We start from the raw sequence: 12,872 nt of genomic DNA, 5'->3' as shown, positions 1-12,872 counted from the left end.
TTTTAATTTGCATTTCACGAATGGCTAGCGATGTGGAGCATTTTTTCATGTATTTATTCGCTTGTTTAATTTCTTCCTCTGAGAAGCGTGTGTTCATCTTGGATGCCCATTTCTGGATTGGGTCTTTAAATTTTGGAAACCTGGTGTTTTTTAGTTCTTTATAGATTCTAGAGAGCAGACCCTTGTGAGGACTTTCTTATAACTCTACAGAAATAAAAAGGGATAATAAGAGAGAACCATGCATTTCACATGAAAAACTCAGCCTAGATGAAAATCACAAATTCCTACAAACAAAATCTTGCCAAGACCAAAATACAAAGACATGTAAAATTCAAACAGATCCATAACTAACAAGGTGATTGAATTAGTAATCAAAAATTTCCCAACAAAGAAAATACTATAGCCTGAGCCTTTCACTGGTAAATATATTAAACATTAAAATAATAATACTTGCCTTTTCATACTTTTCAAAAAAATTTGTAGGGAAGGTGCTATGATTTGAAAGTTTGTATCACCCCAAAATTCATACTGCGTGTTGAAATCCCAATTCTCAAGGTGACAATACCAGAAGATGGAGTTTGTGTATAGTGATCAGATCATGAGTGTAGAGTCCATATAATTAATAGTAACTTCCCTTATTACAAAAAAAGACAAAAAGGAATTTGTTAGTTTCTTCTACCATCTAGGATATATTAAGAAGGTTCCTTCTATAAATTAGGAAACAAACCCTCACACATTCATTGTAGTTCTCATCAAAATCCCAAAGGATTCCTTTTGCATAAGCAGAAAAATCCATCCTAAAGTTCATATGGAATTTCAAAGGACATTTAATATTCAGAACTATCTTGAAAACAAGAAAAAAGCTGGAAGACACACAGATCCTGATCTCAAAACTTACTGCAAAGCTCCACTCATCAAGATAGTTTGGCATTCACATCTTCTTCCTCCTACACAAAAACTGAACAAAGTTGACCTCAGTATAAAATAATGATTACTACAGGTTAGGAGGCATGGGGGTTGGATTGGAGATAAAGGGAGGTTGTATTTAATCAATGTATGCTGCATGCATTTGTGAAATATTATACTAAACTTCATTAACATGTATAATTAATATATCATTAAAAATAAGATAATATAACTTTTATGCATGGCACTAACATAACAATAAACATGTTGACCAGTGGATAGGATACATAGCACAGAAATAAAATGTTTTATATACATTCACACGATTTTTGACAAGGATCCTAAGACCATTCTATGGGGAAAAGACAATCTTCTCAACAAGTAGTACTGAGAAAGCTCCAAAAGAGTAAAGTTGGACCCTTAGCTAACACCTTATATAAAAATTAACTGAAAGAAATCAAGCACTTACATGTAAGATCTAATTACAATAGAACCTTTAGGAGAGAACAGGAGTAAAAAGCTTTGTGACTTTGGACATGCCAGAGTCCTTGGATAACAAAAGAAATAGGCAACAAAAGAGAAAGCAGATACATTAGATTTCATGAAAAGTATAAATTTTGTACCTCAAAAATCAACAGAATGGTAAGAAAATTCAAAAATAAGGGGAATTATTTTCAAATCATACATCTAATAAAGGTTTAGTATTCAGATCAGAATATACAGAGAACTCAAACACAGCAACAACAACAAAATATCACCACTGATTCAAAAATGGTAAAGTAGGCAAAAGACCTTGAGACCATAATGAAACAAATGAGACACAGAAGCTTGAGACTATGATGAAACAAATCAGATACAGAAGCTCAAACACTGCATTGTTGCTCTTATAGAAGAAACTCAAAATATAAATAAAGAGCAAAATAAAACATGCATAACCAAAAAAGGAAGATATTTCACAAATGAGAAGAGAACCAACAGATGAAAGGAGAGAGAAAGGGAGAGGAGAAGGAGGCATGAAAAGAAGATGTGTTATGCCCGTGTACCAACTCCATACAATGAATGTAATCATTGTGTATTACAAACATGTATTAATAAAAATGAAAATTCAAAACGAACTTTTAAATGACCAAAACACTTGAAAAGTCGATATACAAAGAAGAGATACAAATGGTCAGTAGCACATGAAAAGATATTCAACATCATCAGGGAGATACAAATCAAAACAACAGTGAGATCATACAGAACGAATTTGAAGAGGTGCTGTTTAGGAAAGAAGCAAGTGCCGGCAAGGAGGTAGGAAAACTGGGACCTTGGTCCACTACTGATGGAAAGGAAAAATGGTTCATGCTTACGGAAAACAGTGTGACAGAGCCTCAAAACATTAAAAATAGAATTGTCATGCAATGTAGCAATTCTACATCTGGATATATACTCACAAGAAAAAAAATAAGTTCTCAAAGAGAGATTCATACAGCCACATCCATAGCACCTTTATTCACGTTATCTAAAATTCAAAACAACTCAAATGTGCATTAATTGTTAAATTTTACCACAATCTTTAAAAATTGAAAATAAAATGATACACGCACGAAGAAATTTGGGAAACAAATATATCATCTGTCAATCTCCCTTTTAGACACGTCCTTTACTAACATTTTATGACTTTTCTTACAGTATTATTTTAAATATATTTATATAGTTTTTTCTTGTAGAGTACAGTGTTTTAATCTTATTTTTAAAGGCAGTTTGCATGTAATTAAAAACTCCTTATGCTATGTTTAAATTGCTTCATAGTACTCCATATGTTCTATATCAACTTTTTAAAAATATTCTTCCATTTCTGGATATTTTAGAATCATTTATTAAATAAATACAGGCCAATGAGATAGCTCAGTGGACTATGTGCCTGCTTAGGCAAGCATAGGGACCCAGTTCCATCCCTGGTACCACACGCCAAGCCGGCCCTGCCCCCAGGTGCACTGAGCTGGCCACCGCGACCTGCGTGGTAACCCACACCTGTAATCCCAGTGCTGGGGAGGATGAAAACAGGAGGATCACTATGAGTCCAAGCTGCATAGTGAGACCCTGTACCAAATTCATAGTAATAATAATAATAATAATAATAATAATAATAATAATTTAAAATTAACAAAATACTTATCAAAAGCCTAGAAAATATCACAAATTATATTAGGCACTAATTCTATAACAATCAGAAAATAAAATATAATCTCTAGTCTTATGCAACTTAGAGTTTATCATATCACTAGTAAAAATAATATGACTAAAATACTCAGGCATCAGGCTATATTGTCATTTTATATTCTTATTACAGGACCTTAAAATTAGAATCCATAGGTCAATATGCATTAATATTTTTAAGACTTAAGAAATATTACTGAGGTATGAGATCAGTAAGACAGCAGAGTAGGAGGCTTCCCATTCACATCTCCCCAAGACAACAATAATTAGGCACTAACTAACAAAAGTGGGTTTTTTTGTTGTTGGTTTTTTTTTTCGGAACTGGGGATTGAACTCGGGCCCTTGTGCTTGCCAGGGAAGCACCTATTCTACTGAGCAATCTCCCCAGCCCCTACAAAAGTGTTTTTATGTGAGCTTGGGGACCCAAGTAGAAGATTATGAAACCCTGAAAGAGTCTAGAACTAAGAGCCACTGTGAGAAAGTAGCCCTGTGCCTGGCTCACCAACCATGGTCCCAGTTTCACATCTATAAACACTCTCATCCCCCTATAGATTCAGCTACAGCCTCATTGGTCCTTGGTCTGGTTACCAGCATTACCTGCCAAGGTACCCAGTGGGAGTTATGCCTGTCCATGCCCTGGTTCCAGGCCTACTGCCTGTGGCCCTACCTGGGATTCTGATGTACCCTGTGACTTAGCTCTACCTTCTCTCAGCCAATATCTGTGGATAGTTCTTCCTGCCCAGGGATCCACTCCAGGATCCAATGAGGGCCACACCTACCCATTGCGGAAAGAGGGTGTAGTAGAAACTAAACAAGTTGAGCTAATAGAGAATAGTGCCTCACAGAGGCTAGGAACACTGTGGAGTAAGGACAGTAAACAAAGGGAATTAATATGTCCATATATGCATACAGTACACACTGGAAACCACCATGATATAGAATTTATACATGTCAATGCAAAACAAATAAATCTAAAAAAATAATAAAAGACATTAATGAAAAAAGATGGAGAAATGCAAAAAAATAGAAAGATGGTCTGTGTTCATGAATTTGAAGAATTAAAATTGATGAGAAAGCTATAATACTTAAAGAGAGTGATCTACATGTTCAATGTAATCTCTCTCAAAATTTCAAAATGGAATTTTACTAAAAGTAGAAAAAAAATCCTAAATGTTTTGTGGAACCCTTAAAGATTCCAAATAGTCAAAGCAATCTTGAGTAAAAAGAACAAAGCTGACAGCATGAAAATATATGCTCTACCTAATGAAACTTGTATCTAATGTATCATTATTATAAATAATGACTAAAATATTCAAGCATAAACCCACATTCTCATATTATTCTTATTATAAGACTTTAAAATTAAAATCCATAGGTCAAAGAGGATTAATATTTTTAAAACCCAAATACTTCTGAGGAGTGACATCAGCAAAGTAGCAGAATAGGAGGATCCCACTTGTATCTCCCCATGACAAGAATGTTTGTTCTTCATATTCCTTAATTGTAAACTATATTACAATGCTAGAGTAAGTAACCAAAACAGGATGATAGCAATATGAAAATAGACACATAAGCTAACGTCTCTTCATTAAACAGAATAGAGTCCACAAACAAACATACATATGTGATCAACTAAATTTGACAAGGATAATAAGAATCAAAAAAGAAGGATAATTTCTTTGACAAACTGTGTTGGAAAAATTAGATACCTGTATGCAAAAGAATGAAACTAGAACTTTATCTTACACTGTATTCAAAAATTAGTTTGGGCTGGGGAAATAGCTCAGTGGTCTAAGCGCCTTACCTGGCAAGCACAAGGACCCAGGTTCAATCTCCAGTACTGCACACCATGCTGGCCCCAGAACCGAAGGTGCACTGTGCCAGCCACTGATATCGGGCATGGTGGTGCACACCTGTAGACCCAGTGCTGTGGAGGCTGAGACAGGAGGATCACTATGAGTCCAAGCTGTGTGGTGAGATGCTGTACCAAATGGATAAATAAATAAAAGAGTAAAAAGAAAATAGTTTGGAATGGATTGGACTAAATTGTAAGATGTGAAACTATAAAATTTCTAAAATAAAATATAAAAAAATGAACTCCCTGACATTGATCTCAACAGTTTTTTGTTTATAGTTATGACTCCCCAAAAAAGGCAACAAAAGTCAAACAAGTGGAATCACATTGCACCAAAAATCTTCTGCACAACATAGGAAACATTTGACAAGATGATAAGGCAACCTATTGGATTGGACAGAAATATTTCTAATCATCAGCTAATACCCAAAAGACCATATAATTACATTTTTAAAATGAAAAAGAACCTGGATAGATGTCTTTCCAAAGACATGAAAATGGTCAACAGATGTATGAAAAGGTCCACACGCCACTAATTATCAGGGAAATACAAATCAAAACCACAATAAGCTATCACTTCATGCCTGTTAGGATAGTTACCATAAAAAGTCAAGAGGATAAATGTTGACGGGGGTGTGAAGGAAAATGGGACACTTGCATAGCGTTAGAAGCGATGCACGGTTAAAGAATACATGATAAATGAATATTTTTCAGCCATAAAAAGAGCCATGTTTTTTCACAACATGGACAAACCTAGAAGATATTTGCGACAGACACAGGAAGATAAACCTGCATGACCTATAAATAAGTAGAACCTAAAAAGATCTCACTCATTGAAACAGAAAATAAAATAATAATTGCCAGAGGGTAGAGTAAGAAAAGCTAGGGGGTGGAACGAGGGCTTATGGGACAAAGGGTGCAAACTTTCAATAATAAGATGAATATGTTCTAGGAATCTAATGTACAGCATACATTTAACGAATACTTGAATCATGCTGAGAGTAGACCTTACGTGTTCTCATCATATACGCACATACCAAGGGTAAATATGGAAGGGGACAGGTACGTTCATTAACTGGATTGACAGGTTCTCTCCCCTCTTTCTTCCTCTCGTCCCCTCCCTCTCCCTAACCCTCTCTTTCTCTCTCTCTAGGTGTTTATCAAACGTCATGTTCAGCACACCACAAATGTTATATAGTTTCTACTTGTCAATTATACCTCCACAAAGCTGGATAAAAAAGAAAACATTGCCAAATAAGTCCTCCACAAATTCATGCACATTTGTATCTCTCTTGGCAGCGTGCTGCAGCAGCCACCTCACCATCACTTTATCAGTTAGTGCTGCATTTTTAACAAAGCTTCAAGCTACTTCAAAATCTTTTGGGAAATGGACAAGAATATTTCCATATTAATAAAAATCAACTCTCCTATCTCTCATTTTCAAATTTCTATTTATTCTTTACACCGAAGTCCTGTTCATGCCCTAAAGCAGCTATGAAAATTTTGATGACTTACAAATTTTATATAATAATTGATGTTTTCCCAAATACCTGTTTATGTAACAATTTATTTTCTCAATAAAAATCTTTTCCCTTTAGTGATACTACTTGTATCTGATACCTCTAGCGTGTTAAATAATGTAATAAATTTTCAAATGTGTTAGTAGAATCAAAATATATAGAAAAAATACTTTTTCTCTGAAATCGAATTTTTAAGACAACTGTTACTATCTGAGTAAGCGAAGAGCATAAACCGTCATACTGGGTCTGATGTAATGAACTATAAAGCAATTTAAGGCAATTTTTGTCTTCATCTATGTAGGGGTTTCTCTAATATCCTTACTTGGTTATTATATATTTTTATATTTGAGCTCAAAGGTGTAGTCCCAACAGACTTCTATAACTGTTTGTCAAAATAATAACCAATACCAGGGGAGTAGAGACAAAAACTAGTAGGGGTCTTTCAGAACATATTTAATTCAAATAAATTTATAAGCAGAAGAAACAAGTACAGGATAACATGACTCATACTATTTCAACACTTTAAAAAAGCAGAAGAGTATATTCTGTTGAATGGTTACAGAATCACAGGTACGAGTTTCAACAAACCCCACAAACCTCTGTCCCAGTCCTCTTATTTTACAAATAAAAAGCATCAAAAAGAAATGACATATCCTGTCTGGAATCCAACAATAATGTACAAAAGAGACTGAATTTCAGCAAAGGGCTTTTGCTTCAAGGTCAGATTTAGTCACTGTGTATCTGTTTTTATTTTCAGCAAGCTCTTAATATTTTACCTGTAAAAGCAAATGGTAAATAACTATCATTTATTTTAGTAAACTTTTTTATTCATCCAGGATTTTTGTGTACATTTGCTCATTTAGTCCTCAAAGTTTCTTTGTGGTGTAAGTGAACTAATGATCAGTAATGAAGTAACTGCCTAAGTTGACAGTCAGAAGTAGGGTGTAGAAAGGTTGGGATCTAAACTGTGCTACTCCCAGTGTGATCCAAAGACTAATTGATTAGAAGTGATGAATTCATGCTCCACCTTAGCCTTATTGATCATCATTTTCCCTTTAAAAAATCCCCCAGTGGTTCATGCACACAATACAGTTAGACCATACCTGAGAAAACCAGACGTTTTTTTAACTTTTCACTGACTCACACCTCTGTCAAAGCCAAGAAATAATCATGTAGACACCACACAAGAAATCAATACAGCCCCGTACCTTAGGAACTTTGAAAGATTAGTGTTCAGCCCTAAGAGGAACACTGCTGGTGCTCTACATAATAAATCTGCAGAATAGGTAGTGCTTGGTACCATCAAAGGACATATTTCCATCAACTCCAATAAAAACACTTTAATCCACAAAAGCACTCAGGGTCTGATATCATTATGAATGAGAATCTCACCAATGTGTGAAAATTGAAAAAACTTAGTGAGTTTGTGGGAGAAGCCCCCATTCTCAATTCTCCACATTTATTTCCTCCAAACTGGGGCAAAGGGTTTTTACACAATTGAAAAAGAATTTAAAACCATTATGTTGGTTCATTTGTAATTTTTTTCACTATCACTATTTTATATTCTCTTTAAAAAATAAAAATAAAATTTAAATAGTAAAAAACAATTGTTGCTATCAAAAAAATAAAAATAAATAACTGGGCATGGTGGCACACACCTGTAATCCTAGCACTCAGGAGACTGAGACAGGCGGATCAATAGCTGTGAATTCAGGACCGGCCTGGGGCTATAAATGTGAGCATAAGACTAACCCAAGCTGCATAGTGAGACCCTGTCCCAACCAATCGATCAATAAGTAAATAAATAAAACCATTGTTACTTCTAAGGAAAAAAATCACAAATATAATATATGGACATGGTGTTCTCAGACATAAAGACTGAAAAAATTATTTTAATTCGTAGCAAGTCCGTAATCCATAAGAACACACCACAGTCAGTCTTCATGTCTTAATTCCTTCACAAAGCAATCTGACATTTTAAAATCCATAAACAATGCCTATCAAGTACAGCATGAATAATAAGCAACAAATTATTTACCAGAACCGTACAGTGAAAAGGCTACTGCAAGAGCAATAACAAAAAGCACTAAACTGTGCAATTAATGTTACAAAGTTACATTAGCACACAAATAATTTCAGTGGCAGGTCATAGAATTCACATGCATATTTTATCACACTCTAAGAAATAATTTTTCAATCTGACCCTGATCCTTCTATGTACTTTGAAGTCTGCAAATCAGCAGTATAGCCTATAAGTTTAAAGAAATTTAGAAAGAATTGTGAAGTTAAAAGGTACTTTTGATGTTTGTTCTTTTTCTCCCTTCACAAGGACATTTGATACAACCTAAGAAAAGTAGAAAATGTTAATACCCCAGAAATTTCCATAGCAGGCAAATTCATTTAACCCTTTATAACCACTGCCTGCCATAGGTCTGAGGTTAACACAAGTTTGCAGTGCCCTAGTAAGTTCCCAACCACTGTCACCCTCCTCTTCTTTTTAATAGCTCTCATTAGTGTCACCAGCCTCTTTCCCACACTGTCAGACAGCCCCCACCTCCCTCCCTGCCTTGTCTCCCCTCAATTTATAGTGTTTCAGCCTGAATCTTCTGCAGCAAAGCTCAGATCACAAAACTCGTAGCTTAAAAACCTCCATGAGCTCCCTCTTGTCTACAGGAGAAAAAAAAATCACATTCTGACTCTCAGGGCCTTTTATAATATGGTCCCCAACTATCTGTCTAATTTATGCCCACTGTTCTTCCACACTGACCTTTTTCTCAGGCCCAACTGCCCTTCTTGCTATTTGCCACCTTACAGCTATGCCCACTCTTGACTTTGTAGCAAGGTTGACGTAGAGCATACAGGCAGGAGCTGGACTACTGGGACTTAATCCCACCTCAAGCAATTTCTACCTGTGTGGCTTGGCCAAGTCATTTAGCTTCTCTGTGCTTCAATTTCTTCACATATAAAATGGCAACAGCATCCATTTTATAGGAATGTTATGAAGAACACTAGTTAATCAAAATATATACATCTAGTAATTAGCTGGCCTTGAGCTCACTTTGTAGCCCAGGCTGGTCTCGAACTCACAGCGATCCTCCTGCCTCAGCCTCCCAAGTGTTGGGATTACAGGATAGAGTAAATATTATATAAAGTTAGCTATTGTTATTCTCACTACTGTTTCCCTTCTAAATTTACTCTCTCACTCTCAGAAAAGTCAAGATTATTCTTTTCTTATGTTTAAATCCACCTTTGAAATCCAGCTCAAATGAGACCTTTCCCAGGAATTCATCTCAATTCCTTTTATGAAAAGCATCACATTTTAGTAGGCTATGACAATTATTTGTTGGGGGTCTGGGAAGATAGCTCAGTGGAATAAGTGCTTGCCTGGCAAGTGCAAGGTCCTGAGTTCAATCCCCAGTACTGAAGAAAGAAAGGAAGGAAGGAAGGAAGGAAGGAAGGAAGGAAGGAAGGAAGGAAGGAAGGAAGAGAAAATTATTTGTTGAAGAAGGTAATGGCACTAGCCATTCTACATACAAATACCTAATGCCAAGGCATTTAAGCTCAGAGAGGTCAGTGTCAACAGCACTGACCCAATGCCTGATTCCTAGCACCTATGAACAAATATCTGTCACATAAATTTTATAAAAGTAAAACTCCAGCACGATATTTGCACTTACCTATGTCCACTTTCTCCTATTACTATGTTGTTTATTCAGAGAGAATTGACTAACAAAATCGGAGAGATTATTATCATATTTTATGATCCATATTATACTTGTTTTTATCTCCTCGGCTACCACCCTGATTCATATTCATAAGCTTAATTTAAAAGAAAGGGGCCAGGGAGCCAAGGAAAAAGAACAGGCATATGCTGATAGATTGCTTAAATTTTCCTTTTGTGTATACTCACTGTCAGAATACTTAATATCCAGACCAATAGGAATTTTATTAGTCCATAAAAATTTGCTTTGTTGTAAAAGATTTTGCCAGATTACAAAGCATATGCCAGACATACTGCCAAGCATTTTTTAAATAAATGTCTACCCCACTTTTATATCTCCTTGTAACATGGAAATAAAGGGATAGGGAGTAGTTCTCCACCCTCTGGAAGAACTGTTAAAGAGGTTTTCCTCTGTTCCTTCTTCCTTCTGGGCAATCCTTATGGCTTGTATCAGTGCTATAGTTTAAGATTAGAGGAAGGATTCTTCCCTTGTCCCCTCCCAACTGTGATATTCCAGCATCCTGATTACCTCACCTGGAGTGACCTGGAAGCCAGCTAAGCAAGATTGCTCTGGGGTCTTCAAAGTTCAGAGATGACTGAAACTGTCAAAGAGAAGTATAAAGAAGAAGACTGCAGCCCCCTCTAATCAGCATAGATGGCTCTGACATTGGTATCCCTTTCCAGATATGACCGAAAGTCAGAAAGCAGAGATTATGGCTACACCAAGCCAAGTTAACAATCAAAGAATCCCTGGGAGCCAAAAAGCAAGCAGGTGGTCCTGTCACACATAGCCAAGATAAAATAAGAATATGTGCTGCTTGCCTCAAAAGTACATTTTATTTTTTAGTACATGATCAGTATGGTTGCAGGCAAGAGTGGTAGAATATTTCCAGAACATTCTAGAAGATTGGAAGACTGTTTCCAGAAAATGTCTGCAATAAACACCAGCTGTGTTACTACTGTGCCAATGAGCACACAATCTGGAGTCAGGGGGACCTGAGAGCTGGACACAACTCCTTCTGAATTCTACTTATTCAGTGTAAGACTTTTTGCCCCTTATCTAAACTTGAAAATGGAGTTAGTATAATTGTGTAAGATAATGGTTTTATTTTACCTAGCACAGAGTAGGCACTCAATAAATGCTAGAAGTTCAATATAAAACCGATTCCTAAAAGATGGTTGTCCACCAGCCATAGATTTAATCCTTGCAAACAGGATTTATTGTCATTGTTTATTCTACCCAATCATTAAATAGGATTCACCGATCAGACAGTTACTCAAATGAAATCATCAAATACAAAAAAATGTTAAAGAAGGAAATATAGTACTTAGATTCAAAATAAAATCTGATAAATGAAGACTGGTCAAGTGAATCTAACTTTATGGAAAAAGAAATAAATTTTAAAAGTAATCTCTAAAACTGCTTACTAAGTTTCCATTGTTTTCTTTTATAAATATCAGCAGGTAAGAGAAACACAGTGCCAGTTTAAAACTTTTTTGTTTAAGCCCATTAAAATGTGTCACAGAAATCAAACAACTGAATACTAATTATGATAGTTATTATTAACAGTTCCCAGTTCCCAGGTAACAGCAATCTGAACAACTTTCCTGTGCTCCTGGCAACCTCACTTTGCTTTTGCCCTTCCTGATGCTTGGCATTTTCCTCAGTCCTCAGTATTATACCCAATTGCTTCTGTCTTTGTGGCTTTTTCCTCCTTCACAGCTTACCAAGGCTAGATGACACTTCCATATCTCACAGCCTAACCGACAGCGCTTCACTTTTAAATTGTTAAAATTTTAATGTACTACAAGTAGATATTTTAAAAAGCACTCTTCTTGCTTTGATTAAAAAATAAAACAAAATTTCATAATAAAATAGAAAATTACAATAGTGAATATACTATGTATCATAATCTTGAAAGAGTGGCCAAAAATGTTACTCAGAGTACAAGTCATAGGCAAAAAATATGATTGTTTACAAAGAAGAAGATGGAGGGCCAGAGAGATAGCTTGGCAGTCTAAGTACCTGTCTGGCAACCACAAGGGCCCAGATTCTATCCCTGGTACCTGGGCCCTGCTGGCTCCATAACCCTGGACACACCATGCCAGCCACGAAAACTGTGTGTGGTGGCACACACCTGTAATCTCCAGTGCTGGAGAGGCTGAGAGAAGAAGATCATTATGAGCCCAAACTGCTTAGCAAGATGCTGTACCAAACAAATAAACAAATCTTTTTTTAAAGAAAGACAATGGAGAAGACATAAATGGGGAATTAATTGTATTAGGATCACAGAATTGTGTGCTATGTTTTACATTTAAAAAAGGACTAACCATATACACATGACATATAACATCCAGAATCCTTGTATATAAGCTCTTAGCAAACTCATAAATTTGATTTTCTTATAAAACCAAATAATCATAGAACACATTTGTAAAGTACAGATGGAAAAAGATATTTTCTATGTCTACTTAGTGATGTTCCTAATCTGTCAGTGTAAAAAGAAAAAAAAAAGTGGTGTGTTAAAAAAATAAAAATAGGACCATAGCTATAGCTCAGTAGTACAGTGCCTGCCTAGCAAGTGCAAGGTCCTGACTGCAATTCCCAGTACAAGAAAGAGAAGAAGGAAGGAAGGAAGGAAGGAAGGAAGGAAGGAAGGAAGGAAGG

The sequence above is a fragment of the Octodon degus genome, unplaced genomic scaffold, assembly GCF_000260255.1.
Source record: "Octodon degus isolate 3935 unplaced genomic scaffold, OctDeg1.0 scaffold00281, whole genome shotgun sequence".
NCBI lineage: Eukaryota > Metazoa > Chordata > Mammalia > Rodentia > Octodontidae > Octodon > Octodon degus.
The sequence above is the reverse complement of the archived record's forward strand: the minus strand, read 5'-3'. Positions refer to the sequence as shown.